The sequence below is a fragment of the Danio rerio genome, chromosome 12 (genome assembly GCF_049306965.1).
Source record: "Danio rerio strain Tuebingen ecotype United States chromosome 12, GRCz12tu, whole genome shotgun sequence".
Taxonomy (NCBI): Eukaryota; Metazoa; Chordata; class Actinopteri; order Cypriniformes; family Danionidae; genus Danio; species Danio rerio.
Genome location: NC_133187.1, coordinates 7,946,015 through 7,963,183, shown reverse-complemented (window position 1 = coordinate 7,963,183; position 17,169 = coordinate 7,946,015). Strand labels below are relative to the sequence as shown.

General features: G+C 36.0%; 1 protein-coding gene across 1 annotated transcript in view; it reads left to right on the top strand.

Moving 5' to 3' along the window:
• si:ch73-51i5.2 overlaps positions 1-17,169 on the top strand; it is a 278,670-nt gene that overhangs the window by 176,661 nt on the left and 84,840 nt on the right. The window lies entirely within an intron of this gene.

Here is a 17,169-nt window from a genome sequence, read left to right as displayed (position 1 = left end):
TACATTAAAAAAGTCACGTGTCTCTTGTAACAAACATTATATCCAAAAATTGAGCAAGGGTGTTGCTTTGGTGACATCGCTTTGACTCAAATGCGGAAAATTGCGGACTTGACACAACAACCTGAGGATGTTTTAATGTGTGTCTGTCAATCAATATTGGTAGGCAGGGGGACCACACTCCTGCGTCAAGTTGCGGTCGGTCTCAAAACCGCTCCCATTGGTCCATTGTTTTTTATGTTGTTAAATTAAAAAAAAGGACTGGGTGTGTTTATATCACCCCAATATTACGGTCTATGCACTATATCTACGCTCATGTCTGTTTAAACAGCTTGAAAAGTAGGTTTTTCACTATAGGTGCCCTTTAATACTTCTTCTCAACATAATGTTGGCAACAACCAACCAACTTAAGGCTTTGAAAGTCTATGAACAGCCAATGGAGCTTTTCTAAAAATATACAAACATAATAATGCAAACATTTATGTATGTATTATATCATCTTTGCGTCAAATTACAGAAAAACTAAGCATACTGCTTATGCAAGGTGTTTCTAATGCATAGTCTATGGGGCTGAGAGTAAACTTGACGTTGTTCTCTCTTCTGGCAGCCACTATCAGTCTCACACTTTCCTTTCCTGTTTCTGAAAGTATCAATAACACCATCGTGGAGTTTTTCTTTTATAATTTCAACAAATAGGATTGTAAAAGAAGGATTTATTGTACTCTCCTATTCGATGCACTCTAAGTTTACCCAACTATGACCACTTCTACAGCAAAGAAACCAGGAAATGTAAAAAGGATCTATGAATAATATATACCGGCATTATACAAATTTGTTACAGACCTACATAGATCAGGTCGGGAAGTGAAACCCGAATTTCTGACAACTCATTTGGGCAGATCAGTTCTTTAGTTTAGGAGCCGTTCATTTTATTTGTGCAGCATATTGACCTGTTAAACTTTGCAGATCTTTTACATTCGCAAACAGACACATTAAACACTGCATGACAGAATTATAGAGGCACTTTAAAAAGGACCTGTTATGCAAAAATCACTTTCTATAAGGGGTTTAAACAGTTGTGTGGCAATATCTGTGAATATAACCAGCTTCAAATGGTCAAAACGTATGAGTTAAAAATTTTTTAATCACACTTCATAAAAACAGTCTGCAGAAACATTTTGATTGACATTCTCCCTTTGTACGTTTCATCAGCCCCGCCCATTAGTGACGATCTCTCCCTCATTAGCATAAGATGGTCTTATGTTAAGATAGTCTTTTTTTATCTGCCAATATGCTGACTCATAGGCGTTTGGAGCTCTGCCCTTATCTGAAAAGAGAACAGTCTCATTTGAATTTAAATTGTAGTTAAATCGTTTCAGCAAAATGACACAATTAGGAGAACAGCCTAAAAGGGTCAATTTCAAAGAGTTATAAACTTTATCTGTGGAGACTTTTGAGCTGAAATGTCACACACACACTCAAGAGACAGCAGAGAGTTATTTTTTTGTGAAAAATGGCATAGTAGGTCTCCTTTAAATCATGTTATTCTACATTTTAGTCTAAGCAATAAGTGTTCTTTTGTTGAGCAGTACATAAGGTGATTCCAAAATGAGTAGTATGAGCTTTCAAGTATCAATGTTTTTAGTAACAGTATTATTTGATTTTATTTCAGACTTTTAACATTTACATTTAGTCATTTAGCAGACGCTTTTATCCAAAGCGACTTACAAATGAGGACAAGGAAGCAATTTACACAACCAAGAGCAACAATGAATAAGTGCTATAAGCAAGTTTCAGGTCTGTAAAGTCTAAGAAGGGAAGTATTAGTAGTATTAGTATTTTATTTTATTTATTTTTTTTTTTTTTTGTACAGTTAGTGTGATATTCAGAGAGGCAAGTACAGATTAGGAAGTGTAGTGGAGACTAAATAGTTGAGTTTTTAGTCGTTTCTTGAAAGTAGCGAGTGACTCTGCTGTTCTGATGCAGTTAGGGAGTTCATTCCACCAACTGGGCAGATTTAGCGTGAGCGTGAGCGTTCGCGAAAGTGATTTCTTCCCCCTTTGGGATGGAACCACGAGGCAACGTTCATTCACAGAACGCAAGTTTCTGGAGGGCACATAGATCTGCAGAAGCGAGAGCAGATAAGAAGGAGCAAGGCCAGAAGTCACTTTGTAGGCAAACATCAGAGCTTTGAATTTGATGCGAGCAACAACTGGCAGCCAGTGCAAACGGACTAGCAGCGGAGTGACATGTGCTCGTTTAGGTTCATTGAAGACAACTCGTGCTGCTGCATTCTGGAGCAGTTGAAGAGGCTTGATAGAGTTAGCTGGAAGCCCAGCTAGTAGAGTAAAGCTGTATGTTAAATGTATGTTTTAAAGCTGTATGTTAAACTTCTGAAGCTGTTAAGATCTGCCTGTAAGCGATGAACTTGCTGAACTGAAATGAATCTGGGGTTTCCTGTGGATGTGCTGAAATTCTGCACGGCCTTATTTTCCCCTATTTAATTGGTAGCGCTGTATATACTTCCTCTTTAGCATATGTGCTGTATATACTAGTCAAGGCTACTACTGCAGCACTCTATTAGCAGAGTGAAAGAAGAGAATCTAGAGGCATTGACACAAATCATAGAAATGGAAAAACAGAGGTTTATACTAAGACTGATAATTTACAGCGCTGCCATTCAGTCTAAAACACAGGATAGGATTTCACCCTTGACCGTGACCGAGGACGTGAGGCATTCCCAGTTTCCACATCCTGGTAGCAAAGCCACCCACAAATCCTATATGCTCCATACATTACTTTTACAAGACTAGGCGTCTTAATTTTGAGCCTTTGAAAGAACTAGGCGTTCAATTTTTGATCTCAGGATTCAGGATGTCTTGCATGGGGCCACAAAAAAGATGAAGACTTAATCCACACAGGGTTCGGATGGCAGTTTTCACACTTCTTCATATGATCTGCACTAACAGACCAAGTTTGTTTTAATCTAACCAAATCGAAGTGTGCTTAAACTCTCATAATGTGAAGCTAGGGCTGGGTGATAAAATTGGTATTGGTATTTATTGACCGTACACCATTGTCAATAAGGAAAAAAAAAAGTATGAAGTTTCGGGATAAGGCTATAGTTTCTCAGACCAGCACAGAGCACCTAAACACTGCAGTGCTTGTTAGTTTTCTCCATAAACTTGTATCTGAGCTGCAGCAATGGTTTGTCTGTTTTTCATCCACTGAGAAAACAGTTCATGGTTGCCTAATTATGAAAGTCAGCAGGGGAGCATGAGCGCAAAGCGCATTGAAAAGGGTGAGGGAAACCAGGCGCTCGCGCTTTTTACTTGTGAGTTTTGGGTTATTGTCACTTCAGGTCAGAATAACACCACATGAAAATGTGTGCCGTGGCTAGCAGCAGTGAAGAGATTGTAAATAAAACCGCATATAAGGATGTCGCCAGAGTTGCTTTTTGGTTTATTTTCTTGTGCATCCCAGCCACTAACACCCTATCTGAAAGATTTTTTAGCATAGGGGGTAATGTAGTCATCCAACTTCACGATTTGTAATGCTGCAATGTATATTTGAATGACGATGTTTGGGTTCTCTACTTGAAAGCTCAGAGTTGATTATCATAATTTGCGTTGTTTACAGAGTTTGAGGTTTATTATGTTATTTATTATTTACACTTTACAGATGTTGATCTACCTTAAAGTTTGCTTTGATTGTTCAGCATGTACACTTTGTACATTTGTAACTTTTTATTTATCAACTTTATTAGTCTCTTTAACACTTAGGTTTATTTTATTATAAAGAGATCAGATAGTTTTAAAAATTTTGTTTTTGACTATTAAAACTATTTGCCTTAGTAATGTTGGTAAATTAAAATAAAGTGGTTAAATAAAAATAAAAAAGTCCTAATATTCCTAAATGGATTGTAAAAAAATATTCAATAATTTTCAATATCGAATAATATGAAACATGATATCGTGATCTTTTTTTGCAATATCGCCCAGCCCTATGCGAAGCCATATACACTTTTGAATCAAGGAAAAGTCTTTGAGCTCTATTTTGACGATCCATGCGCAATGTACAAAGCGCAGGGGGCTGTGTCAGAATCCACTTTTGCTAATATAAGGACGGAAAAATCAGTTTTTCCCCGTTGCACATGGTCTAAAAGGGTTGAGCTTATTCTCTTAATGAGTTATAGGTGTGTTTTAAGAAAAAACCAATCAGAGTCTCATCTCCCATTCCCTTTAAGAGTCAGTTGCGTTGCGCCATAGCCCATTTGCTATTTACATGACAGACTTTGTAAGTGGAAAAACTGAGCGTTTCACTAGCAAGAAAAAATTTAAACAGAGCATCAGGAGCACAACAATAAGAGATGAGCCTCATTATTTACTTTCACTTTCACTCTCGTGGATAGGGAAACTTCTTGTACGCACAGACATCCATTAGCCTATAAATAATTAATTTCGTGTGTTAAGCGCAAAGATTTTTTTTCAAAACTATATCTAAATTCAGTTCTAATTTCCAGCAAACTAATAAATGAACAGTAATAATGAAGTGTGGTCAAAAAACTGAGTTATATCCAAATACTCACGCTGTGCCCCATATGGTCTAACACCTGACAGGTGGGCAAATCTAAGCTTGTTTTTAATAAAACAAATAATAACATGCATATACAATACTGCTAATAATGATAACATTATACAAAAGCAAATTGTCACGAATAAACTGAAAAAGCCCCCCGAGATGAAGAAGGCATGGAAGTATGGTTTTTATATTTATGTAGGCTAGAAAATAATGCTTTGTAATATTGTAATCCTTTATAGTTATACCCTTTATATATCCTTATTATATCTTATATAAATATCCTTAATATTTTTATTATTTTTCATATGTAAAGATATTTGCGTATTGCTGTACATCCTGTCTGTATTAAGCAAAGTGTAAGCGAGGCGCACAACTAACGCACTCTGCACTGAACTTTAGACCGACTTTGTTCTGGTCTATTGAACAGTCTATTATAGTTTCTCACAATGCTCCTCAACACGCCTCCTTTTTTAGTCCAGAACGCCTATGGGTGCACATATGAGCACATACCCTGTATTAGCTTTTTAAACATACCATACATTAGCTATTTAAACAGTGTGGCGAAAAACGTCAAAACAACTCTTGCTCCAAGCTGAAACTAGCAAACAACAATTGCGTCGCGCCTTGTGCCGCATTGCTCCGGGTGTATGATAGGGCCCTACGAGTTTGTGCTTGTGTGCAAACCTTGCTAGGCTGCTTGGGTTTTGGTTTGACGCTAATGAACACATCGAGCTGTTCCATTAGGGAAGTAATGCACTGTGGTTCCACCTCAATGTCCTCTTTGATATCGAACATCAACACCAGAGGCAAGCAGCCCTGCGGAAAAGCACAAAAAAGAAAGAAAAAAGAAATGAACAAGGTTTTTCTACACCATTGTAAATCATTCAATGAGCCGAACTTTCAAGTGTTTCAAGGACTCCGCTGTAGAATAGCTAGAGTTATTCAGCAGCGATCCATCACCTCCTTCTCATGTTGAAAAGGAAAACAGCAGCAGGTACTCCAGGCATACGGCTTTCATTTACAGGGCCTTGACCTTCTTTTTCCTGTCCCGACACAGCAAACTCAGCAGGCAGCGAAGAAACTGCTAGATATGCAGGAAAACGTCTGGAAAAGCCTGCTATGACAGTTTTATTTGTGAATGCTAAAAGCGTCCTTAATGGAGCCAAATTGAGCCAGAAAGTGCGAATGAATTATTGTTGGATGCCGTCTCTTCGCTCGGCCTCCAGCTGTGAGTTTAAATCAGGATTTGAAGGGGACAGACGGGCCGATTTCTGTCTCCGGAGAGCACCGCAGAGTGCTGGAGGACTAATTATTTTGCTTTCAGAGCAAGAATGTTCGCCACTTGTGTGTTCCTCAGAAGGATTGTGTTTTTCTGCTTCTGCCGCCACCGCCTTTGTCAGTTTTTAGCTTCTTCAGGCTTGGCTGGAGACCATTAATTTGAAGAAGATCACCATGTAATGAGATGAACCACAGTCACTATTTCTGAGGTGGCTCGAGGGAAGATGAGATAAAATGAGAGGACAAAATCTGCACATATTCTCAGAAAACAAAAAATGCTGTGCAAAATGTGCAGCACTGAAATCAAAGCTTGTTGCTAAGTAGATAAATCCATGCATTTTATTTTTCGAATGCATTTGTAGGATTTTATTTTTTTTTTTAGAAATGTTGGGGTCAATGAGTAACAAATGTTCAAGAATTAAATTAAATAATATAATATTATTATTAATAATAATAACAACAACAACAATAATAATAACAATAATAATATGAATAATAATAATAAAATAAAATAAAAATAAGTAAATTAAACAATAATAAAACAATAAAATTAATATTATAGTTTAATAATAATAATAATAATAATAATAATAATAAATAAATAAATAAATAAAATGAATTAATAATAATATTAATAATAATATAAAACAATAAAATTAAATAAAATGAACTAAATAATAATAAAGCTAATAATAGTAATAATAAAATAAAACAATAAAATAAATTTAAATAATAATAAAATTAATTGAAACAATAAATAAATAACATTTTAAATAATAATACTTAACTTATAATAATAATAATAATAATAATAATTATTATTATTATTATTATTATTATAAAACAATAAAATGAAATTCATCAAAATTAAATAATAATTAAATTAAATTAAATAATATTATAATTAAATAAAAATAAAATAAAATAATAAAATTAAATAACTAATAATAATAAGGATATTATTATTTTTTTATTATCATTATTATTATTAAAAATAAAATAAAAAAATCACAAAATTAAATAAAATACAATAAAATAAATAAACAATAATAAATATTTTAAAAATAAATAAATAATTAAATGAAATTAAATATTTGTACATTTGAAATATTAACAATTTAATTGCAGTAATAAAAACCTGTCTTCATGACGATGTATTCAAACAAATATTAAATAATACATATAGTAATGTAGGTACAAGCTAATGAAAGGTGAAGTTATGTGACATAACAAGCAATGTATGTCTTTTCTTACTTTGAAACTGTTCATTTACATCAATATTGTGTGCCGAAATAGACGCCACTGACAGCCAAATTTCACAATTGAAATTCAAAGTAACTGATTTGACCATCTGAAATGGAAAGTGTATCATATTTTATTTTAAGTTGGCAAGATTTAATTGCATCTGTAGTCAAATTGCCGGATATTGATTATTTATATATTTATATTGATCTTGATAGTATTTTTTAATGTAGATCAGGACTAATAAAAAAAAGCATCATATCACTGCATGCATTTTTTGATATATATATGTGATATGATATATCGACAACATGTTTGACATTTTGAAGCGTCTTTTATGTTGGTTGCCCAAATTAGTGACTTAACTGAAATAAAGAATAAAACTCTCACCATCAAGTACTGCCGTGCTAGACACACCGAGTCAATGGTTCCCTGCACATATACGGTGGATTTCTTCTGTGGGCAATTAGGGTCCGGGAAATGGACCTGGGCTCCTGTGCGCTGCATAATGTGCTTGATGTTGCTGCCATTGCGACCCATCATGAAGAGGTGGTGTTGAGGCGCGATGTCTAGCTGTGTGCTGATTGTTATGGCACTGGCCAGGTTGCCCGCGAGGTGCTCCAGTAACACGGCTGTCCCCCTCTGCAAAAAAAAAAAAAAAAAAGTTTGAAAATGAACTATGTTTGAGGAAACAATGCAAACAAAATGAACAAAAATGCCCTAAATTTAAGATAAGGGTCCCAAAAAAATCCTCCATTTTTATATACTTATACTCGCTAGGTCAGCTTTTTACAAATATGCTGTATTGTTGAAGGCCCCTTGAAATTAAAATAAAGATTTTTTTTTAGATGTTAGTATTTAAGTTTAATAGTTTTTAGGATATTTAAAAGCGAGTGTGCACCAAAAAAGTGACAGACTTTGCATTTAGAAGATATAAAATCAATATAAACGTGAAGCTTGTAGTTTGTCACTTCAGCCTAAAATGATCATTGGTTTTATTCACGTCAACTCAAACCTCAGTTTCTCATCAAATCTTCTGACCAATTAAATGCTCTTAATATCTGACATGCCCCGCCCCCTTCAAGATGCTTCTCATTTGATGCGCTTGAGCTCAACCACTTTCAATGGTATAGCAGTGATAAAACAAAATGCTATTGGCTGTTTTTTTTTTTTAAATGGGAGGGGCTACACTTTGTTCCACCCTCTTTTCATATATCAGTTGAGATGATATCCAACATCAATTAGAAACCCACAGTTCAAAGCTCTTCATGAGACCTTTAATGCATATCACCCTGGCATCGTGCAATATGCTTATTTTTTTCATGCTGCCTGTCAAGTTGAGGTGTATTTTGTGTATTCTGCTATTGCGACTTTGCATTCGTACAACTGTACAATGACAGTAAAATGAACTGTCATTTGTATTTGAAAAATCATTGACATTGTTGTGCAGTATAACAATCACTTATTTCAGTTAAGAGTGTAAATGTAATGGGCAGTGTAGGGGTCAGAGATGTTTAATTTAGTTATTGGTAGAGAAAAAAATCACCTTTGCAATATCATAAACAAAATAAGAGCAGATATGGTGTGAGAATGAGATTCACCATGTAGCCTATGTCTTCACAGAGAAGGGTACGAACTTGGTTTCTGGCATGGGAGGTGGACAGATCAACAAGAATGCTACAGTGTCATTTTTAGGTCAGAGATATTAAGTTTACCAACACAGCTCTCACTAGCTGACTTTCAGTGCACCATAAACCTCAGTTTCCATCTGGGTCATGGCACCAATTTAACCCCTTCAGTTTTACTACCCGCTCTGGGCACGGTTGCATGAAAACCCTTTAGTAATTTGACTCGGATGGGTGTTTTTGAGGGGGTAAAAGCTAAAACCCAGCTGACTCCTGTTTAGCTTCTAATAGTTTCTTCCTTGTCCCTTTGTACAGTACTGTGCAAAAGTCTTAGTCCACCATTTAGGACATAAAACAATTAGACACCAAAAAATGCAACAACAACCTGTATTTTCTGGTTGTATTTTAATAAAGAAAATGATGAAATGTCCTGCACAGAGTCCTGACCTGAATATTAAATACAGTATACGGTTGTCATGATACTGGAATTCATTACCAATGATCAGCTGGTCTGTCTGTAAGCTGACATATGAGCGATCCGCTGAAGAATCGCGGCTTTAAAACACTCCAGTGTTCCTGTACATGTCAGAAAACAGCGGTGAGTTTGGTGAACTGATGACCTTCATGGCCAATCACAGTCATTTCTGTTGAGCACGTCAACACATCGGCAAATCAGCGCTGTTTAAGAACACGCTCAACGGTGCTCAAATGTTAGTGGGAAATGGATGTTTTTAAAATGTTAGTATCGATTAGTACCGAAGTCCAGTATCGTGCAACCCTAATACAGTATGTATAGGCAATATTATAGGCGGTATGATATTCAGCTGGAGAGAAAAAGAAAGAAAGAACATGCTAAGGAAGAACTATAAGAGATGCTGAAAGATGCTTGAAACGAAATAGCACATGAATTCAGAAAAGACTCAACAAAAAAAGTTCAAGCTGTTGCTTGGTGCTGAAGAGGTCGTGTTAAACACACTTTTGATGCCAGTCTTTTGATTCCAAAAGTAATTTTGTTCTGAATATCGTGTACTATAGTTCACCCAAAAGTAACAACCCTGCATTTGCTCCATACCTTTTAATTAGATTGATTTGTGCCTAAGTCTTAGCCTCCCAAAGACTTCTGCACATTGCTGTATATTTATAGGCCTAATCATCTGTTCCATATCACCAGGACCTTAAAATAAACAAAAACTCAATGAAGACAAACTAATGAAGATGTTTTGTCAATATGTTAGTGTTTTTCTATTTGCATATAACTTGTAAACTCTTAAAAATAAAGGAACAAAATCTGTCACTGTGGCGATACCTTTTTAAAAGATACATTTTTGTTCAGAACGGGTCATTAAAGGTACATATTAATAGCCAAAAAGTACAAATGTATACCTTAAGTACATTAAGGGTACAAAATTGAACCTTAAAAGGTACAAAGCTAAACCCATATGGTACTAATGTCCACCTGTATAGTACTAATGTGTACCTTTTGAAAAGGTACCACCCCAGTGACAAATTTTGCAACTTTATTTCTGAGTGTAGTACGTTTCACGTTTGTACGTAGATCTCTCTCTGCCACTGTAGAATGGTAGTCTGACATGTATATATTTAATAACATGATTATAATTTTAAAAATGGGCCTGGAAATCAATTATAGAGGGCAAATATCACCACTTAACAGAAAAAGTAACTTCAGAACCTGACATGACTGCAAATTCCTCACTGACTGCTTTGTCAAACTCACGTCAACTAAAACCAGCTCGGTTACGACCCAGACTTGTGCTTTTGATACTAATGGATCGTGTTTTAATCAGCAACCCCCCTCTTTATGTTCCAGCTTTTCCATCTGGCATACAGTATGTGACCCTGAGCTGATGACAAAAAGGCAGTCACGAAATGGCCTCCACAGGGTCCATACCTGAATATTATATAGAATATGTATAGGCAATATTACAGGCACTATGAAATTCAACTGGGGAGAGAAAGAAAGATAGAACATGCTAAGGAAGAACTCTTGAAATGCTGAAAGATGCTTAAAATTAAATGGCACATGAATTCAGAAAAGACTCAACAAAAATGTTCAAGCTGTTGCTTGATGCTTAAGAGGTCATGTTAAACACACTTTTTTTTTTAGTGCCAGTCTTTTGATTCCAAAAGTAATTTTGTCCTGGATATTGTGTACATATTTCTCAGATTTTCTGTTTGTATATCAAAGGTATAGTTCACCCAAAAGTAATGACCATGCAGTTGCTCCATACCTTTTAGGTAGATAGATTTGTGCAAAAGCCTCCTAAAGCTAAGACTTCTGCACAGTACTGCATATTTATAGCACTAATCATCTGTTCCATATGACCAGGACCTTAAAATAAACAAAAATATCAATGAGGTCAAACTAATGAAGATGTTTTGTCAAAATGTTAGTGCTTTTCTATTTGCAAATAACTTGTAGCACGTTTTACGTTTGTACGTAGATCTCTCTCTGCCACTGTAGAATGGTACTCTGACATGTATATATTTAATAACATAATTATGATTTAAAAAATGGGCTCAAATCTAATACATTGGGCAAATATCACCACCTAACAGAAAAGTTAATTTCAGAACCTGAACAAGACTGCAAATTCCTCATTGAATGCTTTGTCAAACGTACGTCAAGTAAAACAAGCTCGGTTACGACCCGGACTTGTGCTTTTGACACTAATGGAACGTATTTTAGTAAACAAGAACCTCTTTATGTTTCAGCCTTTCCATCTGGCATATGTAACCCTGAGCTGATAAAACAAAGACATGAAATGAAATGGCCTCTACAGGCTCCATACCTGAATATTATATAGAATATGTATAGGCAATAGTACAGGCACTATGAAATTCAACTGGGGAGAAAAAGAAAGATAGAACATGCTAAGGAAGAACTCTAGAAATGCTGAAAGATGTTTGATGTTAAATACCAATTCATTTCAGAAAACACTTGAAAAAATCTGTTGGCTTGTTGCTAAAGAGGGCACATTTTTGACAAATATATATATTTAATAACATAATAATAAAAAAGGCCCCTGGAAATCAATTCCGGAGGTCAAATATCACTTGCTAACACAACACATTCAAAACCTGAACGTGACCGCAAATTCCTCACTGACTGCTTTGACAAACTCAACGTCAACTAAAACCAGCTTGGTTACGACCCGCCAACAGGACTGGTGCTTTTGACACTAATGGGGCGTGTTTTAATAAACAAGAACCTCTTTATGTTCCCGCTTTTCCATCTGGCATGTGACCCTGAGAATGGCCTAGATTGGGGAGTTTCTTTCAGCGCGCCATTAAACTAGGGGAAGAGAAGAGGCTCTTTTGGGGTTCCTTTCTGGCTGTATTCGTAGGTGGTTTTGGCATGGGACTGCTTACCCCAGTTCTCAACAAATACCAGGCATAGCCAACAGCCCACAGGACAACTCCAGCTCAAGAGCCTTTCCTCAAGACCAAAAGAAGAAGATTCTACTTGGAAAAAAATAACTGGCTGTTCCCATACTAGACTCTGTTTCTAAAGCACTGCCGGCAGATATTCACATAACTTGAAGTATTCAAGCGAACACCACAGACACCGAGAGATGAAAGGTTGTGTAGGTGTGAGCTGGAGGATTTACTGTGATTGCTTAGAAGCTAATAAGATGGCTTCTTTTTCAGAAATCAGAATGCTCTGCAACCATATTACACCACAGGAGAGGAAAATCACAGAAGGGAGCTCTGTACCATTTCAAGTTTTTCTTCAAGACATCAATAAGTTTCTCATATCTTTTATCTGAGAGAAATACTATCTGTATTCCCTGTTGAGATCTTAAACGTGTCCCGCACTCAATATTCTTACTCTTTGATAACAAACGCCTCAATTATTTGTAGTTTTAGACATCATTTCCTTTAAATAAACGTACACATAGCATGGATTAAACTGAGGAATTAATGGTGGCTTGTGACAAAAATGGCAACAAAATGAACAAAATCTCATTAATTCATAAATTTTTCTTCAGCTTGGTGCCTTTATTCATCAGGGGTCGCCTTTAGCTGATTAATACGTGTGCACATGTATTATACGGCACTGCCTACATGTGAATGCATAGCCCTTGCTGTGGCCGCTTGCTGTGTCACCTCTCAAAAAAAAATGTAACTACACGTCGCAACGACGCATAGCGCAAGCTCTGTGATTGGTCGGCTTGGTAGAGCTGACGAGTGTGGGAGGAGGTAAGAACCTTGCGAGCCCGATGAGTGTTTACAAGTGTGGAGTCCTGTGAAGGTGCTCCCGATGGGGACTGTTGTTTTGTGTTTACCTCATGATTATAAAGTTGTTGCACGTCTGCCAAATTCCAGCATCAAAATGAGCGAGTTTGAGTCACTTGTACATGTAAGGTTGTGCTTAGAAAAAACAAAACACCAGCGAAGAAACTCGACACGCATAAAACCTACTGTCAGCTAGAGTTTCTGAAGTGTTATTGCAGAGCAACACAAACAGCGCGCAGAAGTATAAAAGCACAGCAACGCGCAAGACAAACGCCGCGGGTCACGCTTATCACTTGACGCAGAAGTATAAACCAGACTTTAGCGTAATGAACTAACTATTCCAGCATATGTTTTATGCAGGGAATGCCCTTCCAGCTGCACCCACTACTGGGAAATACCCATACAGTCTAAAATTGACACATGTACAATATAGCTAATTTAGTTTATTCAATTCACCTACAGCGCATGTCTTTGGACTGTGAGGGAAACCGGAGCACCCGGAGGAAAGCCAACGCCAACATGAGGAGAACATCCAAGTTATACACAGAAATGCCAACTGGTCCAGCTGGGACTCAAACTAGCAACCTTTTTGCTGTGAGGCAACAGTGCTAACCACTATGCCACCGTGCCGCCTGATAAGAAACATATAAATTCTTTTTAGTTTTAGACATGATTTCCTTCAAGTAAACTTTAACATAGCTTAGATTAGAGTGAGAAATGAATGATGGCTTATGGCAATAATGGCATCAAAATTAACAAAAATAGACAATATTCAAATCACAAAAATACAACTAAACTAAATTAAGATGTTTTGACTGTGTATCTAGAATATTACATTTTTAAGTATTTTGCATAAAACAATTTGACAGACACAATTAAAAAGGCAATTATTAACCCATATGTGCTTTCACGGATGTTTTGATCCACTCTGTGGTGATTTTGAGGCTTACTTTAGGCTTTACTTCTCTGTTTCTCAGCAAATGAAGTGATGTTTGGTGACAAGTCTTATTTTGACACATATTTTGTGAAAATGCTTTGGATTTTTTTAAAAACTCAAAAATAGGCAAATTTACCACTCTTTCTTTATGTTTGTGGTTGTTTTTGCCTTATTGACTTCCACTATAATCAATTTTTTGATAGCAAAGGCACCATTTGAACAATACACAAGGGTAAAAAAAATCAATATTAGGGCAAATATTGGACGCGTCTCATCTCCCTGTAGATTTTTCAACAGGATCAAGTGTGACTTTGTGCGAGTCAGTTTCATACATCAATACATTATTGACAACAGACCTCCTTTGATAGAGTAATTTGGTTTTAGAAACCCTTTTCCTGCAAAGAAACTCTCATACACCAATGAAAAAAAAAGCATGCTACTGAATCTCCTGAAATATACATGAGCGTCTCACCTTCACAGCTGCAGCATTATTCTGTGAGCCCCGCACGACTCCTGTCGCTCCATAGAGTCTGGACCTCTGTTTGAAGGCCACAGATATGTTGTATGTCTGCGAGATGTGCTGGATGGCAGGAGAGCTCGGATCGGGGTTCAGCTGCACTATGACTGGCAGCTCAAACATCAGCACCAGTGGGAGTAACTCCTGAAAACAAACAGACCATCAGTTAGAGATTTGATGGGTAGCAATTTTGTGATTTAAGCTGTTGACATCTATTAATTATGGGCATGTGATTAATCTACAATTTCTTTCAAAAGGTCATTACATTTTGGATTGCTTCAGACGTATTTTAATACATAAAGACAGAACAGCATTAACAGGAAAACAGTAACACTACAAACCAAAAAGTAAATAAATGGGCAATATGCTCATACTTTTTAGCCACCAATAAACTCCTGGGGCCTCATGTATCAAAGCTGCGTACGCACAAAAACTTTGCGTACAGCAGGTTTCACGTTTAGAATCGCTCACGTTTGGATTTACTAACGATGAAATGAATGTGGGAATGTGCGCAGCTCCACGGCAGCTTTATGGCTGGCGTACGCCCATTTTTTGTGCGTGTCTGTTTTATTTCCATTGGCGACTCCTAGAGGCAGTTGTGTTAAATTCCTCTCTACAAAGTGTCTGAGCCTTGCAGCTGTATGAGACGGGTTCATCTAGCAGGTATATAAGGTTTCCATACCATAAAGTTGACCAGCTAAACATTAAAGCACAATCTGCAGCGGTCGCCTGTTTTCCAAATGTAATCTGAGCTATTTACCGCACGCACATTGCTATAAAGACACTATCTGTTGATTTTTGAGATCAAAGTTTTAAATCTTTTCACAAGATTAAGCTTAAGTTGATGTTTAATGTTGTGTTATGTTCTGATTTTGAGAGGTTATTTTTAGGTTCTGTATGTTACCATGACAGAATAAAGCCTGACAGGCTTATTGACAATCAAACTCAAATCTTAGAGCAGTTGTAAAAGCCTAAAGGCTTTTACATATATATATATATATATATGTATGTATATATACTGTATTTATATATATGTGTATGTATATATATATATATATATATATATATATATATATATATATATATATATATATATATATATATATATATATATATATATATATTCATATATATATATGAATATATATATATATATATATATATATATATATATATATATATATATATATATATTCATATATATATATTCATATATATATATATATATATTCATATATATATATATATATATATATATATATATATTCATATATATATTTTACATATATGAATATATATATATTCACTATGCATCTCCTGATACATAGTACCCGTTTGATGTTGGTTTAGTTGGTTTTTATCTCGATAACATATCGTGATTGACCAATCAGAATCAAGTATTCCAGAGAACTGTGTACTAATGCAAATGAGCATTTAAGTCAAATTATCTTTGATTCAATAGCACTTTATAAAAATCATATTGTAAAAGTAGCATTACAAAGATAAAGAGGAAGTTTGTGTAAACAAACTGCATACAACATGTGCACATGTAACCTAAACACAACATACAAATAACTCCTAAAGATTTGGAGGGACTTAAAGTTGATTAAATTGTGAGTAAACTTTCATTTGTGGGTGAACGATCTCTTAGAAGAAACTGTAACCGATGCACATTATTGTCAATTAGCTGGGCACAGTGGGAAACAATAAACTCACATTGTAAGACAGTGTGTGTGCGTGTTTGATTTTAGAAGCAAACAACATGGTCGCTCTAAATGAATGTTGGTCAAAATTACTGTAAATGCTACTACAGAAATTGGCCGTCATTCAAGCCATGAAGTCTTCCGAAATAAAGCGGCATAAGCACAAAATTTCCCACCATTCGCCTGTGATTTAGGGCCCAGCAAACAGTGCCTTACCAAGCTGAATCGGTAAACAGAATGAATGGCCAAGCCGTAAAAAATGCGACCCTGATCAGTTCCATATGTTTTCGGGGCTTCGCTCAACCTTGTGTTCTGTACCGGGGGCCAAAATGAAAGACATTCTCTGCCCCTTCAGATGTGGTCGGGACAGTCACTCTGCCTTGAGACAAGGAGATGTTTATTGGGTTCAACATTAGCTGCGAGCAGGGAATCCGTCACGGAGAACGCTTTGGAATTCCAATCATCCATCTTTGCTAATGGTTCTCCTCATTCTTGAGCTATTAAAACCATGGCCATGGTTATTTATAACCAAAGGCTTATGTGCGGGTTATGAGCAGAGCTTTCCAAAACAAAAACCTCCTGTGCTTTTGTTTTGATTGTTGTTAATAAAGAATTTGGAGGGGAGTGCTGAATTCTGTGCTTTTACAAACAAGAGGATCAAGCTTTTATTCTGACCTTTTGTAGAATCAGTAACTGTATTTGCTTTCTCTGTGTTTTCATAGACAACGCGCATCAAAAGAAGCTAATCTTTAAACGGCTAAATGCTTAAGCATGAGGACATGGCCAAAACATTGTAAACACAATACACTACCTGACAAAATTCTTGGCACCTATACAAGTTTTAGGAACAGCAAATAATAACTTGACTTCTAGTTTATCATGTGATATCAGAAGTGGCTTTTATGAGAAGCAAAGGCCTCTAGATTACGCTTATTTTACCTAAAAAAAATGATCTAGCCTTGATGTTTATTGATTTAATTAGGACAGCAAGGTCTGACTTTGCTTAGACAAAAGCCTTGTCACTTAACAGAA